Source organism: Cebus imitator, unplaced genomic scaffold, assembly GCF_001604975.1.
Source record: "Cebus imitator isolate Cc_AM_T3 unplaced genomic scaffold, Cebus_imitator-1.0 Scaffold775, whole genome shotgun sequence".
Classification (NCBI taxonomy): domain Eukaryota; kingdom Metazoa; phylum Chordata; class Mammalia; order Primates; family Cebidae; genus Cebus; species Cebus imitator.
Window position 1 is genome coordinate 423,003 of NW_016108090.1, and position 2,287 is coordinate 425,289.

The following is a 2,287-nucleotide window of genomic DNA, read 5'->3' on the forward strand; positions in this document are numbered from 1 at the left end:
GACGGAGTTTCGCTCTTGTTACCCAGGCTGGAGTGCAATGGCTCGATCTCAGCTCACCGCAACCTCCGCCTCCTGGCTTCAAGCAATTCTCCTGCCTCAGCCTCCTGAGTAGCTGGGACTATAGGCACGCGCCACCATGCCCAGCTAATTTTTTGTAGTTTTAGTAGAGACGGGGTTTCACCATGTTGACCAGAATGGTCTCGGTCTCTTGACCTCGTGATCCACCTGCCTCGGCCTCCCAAAGTGCTGGGATTACAGGCGTGAGCCACTGCACCCGGCCTAGCTTATTATTTACCGCAGAACCTTGAGACCACTCGGGAACCTACCCTTTGTGCTCTTTTTCTTCAACTTCAGCAATTTATAGGTCAATATACACATCCTATTTTTATTACAGACAGTTGAGCCTACAACTCACTTCCTGGCCCATTGGTTTATGGCAATAATCAAGCAGACCTTCAGATTATGACATCACTGCTTGACCAAGCCATGCAATTGCATCACTTTTTCCATCAAAATTGGGTAAACTTATCTAAACAATTTCAACTTACCCAGATACTGGATAAACAAAGTATCCTACAATGCTGGGATTGCCAGCTCACAGGCACATCACCGCCTTCAACAGGTGTTAACTCTACAAGATTAGAACCTAATCAGTTATGGCAAACAGATGTTACATCCCTGCATTTGGAAAACTAAGATATGTACATGTATTCACTGACACAAACACTCATTTAATCAGTGCACACACCATCCCTGGAGAGTTTTCTCAATGTCATTAGATATCTTTTAACATTTGCATTTATGGGACAGGCCCCAAAAATAAATGATAATGGTCCGGCTTGTGCCAGTTCACAATTTCAATAATTTTGTCACACGTGGAATATTCAACATTTTATAAGCATCCCATATTACCCACACTTGCTTTTTAATGAGAGTCATTCTAACAGGAATGAGTTGATATCTCATAGTGTTTTTTTTGGCTTGCCTGTTTGTGATAATTGACATTGAATGTTTTTAAATATATCCGTTGGCTATATGTTTGTATATTCTTGAAAAAATACTTATTTCAGCTATTTGCTTATTTTTAATGATTTTTTTGTTGTTGTCATTTGAGTTTTTAATGTATTTTTGCTATTAACCCCTGTATAATTTACAAATATTTTCTTTCTCTTTTTAATTGTCACATTCTGTTGATTGTATCAGATTCTGTGAAGCGGCTTTTTAATTTGAAGTGATCTAACTTATTTATTCTTCCTTTTGTGTCCTGAGATATTTAGGTTAAATTTAAAAACTTGCTGCCCAGACCAACGTTTATGGGGCTTTGACTCCATTTTTTGGTACTAGCAGTTTCAGAGTTTTAGGCCTTACATTAAATTGGCTAATTTATTTTAAGTTTATTTTTAACGTATGATGTGAGATGAGGGTCTCAATTTTCTTTCTCTGCATATGGATATAAAGTTTTCTTAACATCATTTATTGAAAACACTGTTCTTACCTTTAAACAAAGTCACCTTTATTTAAAATCAGTTAGCTGTAAATACATGGATACATTTCTGCTCTTTTTTTCTTCTACTCCATTGGCCTATGTCTCTGTTTTTATTCAAGTACCATACTGTTTTGGTTACCATAGCTTTGTGGTGTATTTCAAAGTCAGATAGGATGATATCTTCACTTCTTTTGTCTTGATTGCTTTGGCTATGCAAGGTCTTTTGTGGTACCATATGAATTTTACATATACTTTTTAAAAACTTCTATGAAGTATGTCACTGGTATTCTGATACAGGTTGTATTGTATCTATAGATCATTTTGTGTAATACAAATATTTGTTAATAATGCCACTTCATGAATGAGTAATATTATTCCATTAATATATTATTTAATTTCTATAATGTTCTTTAGAGTAGAATGTAAAGTGTTTCAACTTTTTGATTAAGTTTATTTCAAATTATAGTTATGGTAGATGGAATTCTTTTTTCATTTTGACAGTTATTTTTTATTTTTATTTTATTTTATTTATTTTTTATTTTTTTTTTGAGACGGAGTTTTGGCCTTGTTACCCAGGCTGGAGTGCAATGGCGCGATCTCAGCTCACCACAACCTCCGCCTCCCGGGTTCAGGCAATTCTCCTGCCTCAGCCTCCTGAGTAGCGGGGATTACAGGCACGCGCCACCATGCCCAGCTAATGTTTTGCATTTTTAGTAGAGACGGGCTTTCACCATGTTGACCAGGATGGTCTCGATCTCTTGACCTCGTGATCCACCCGCCTCGGCCTCCCAAAGTGCTGGG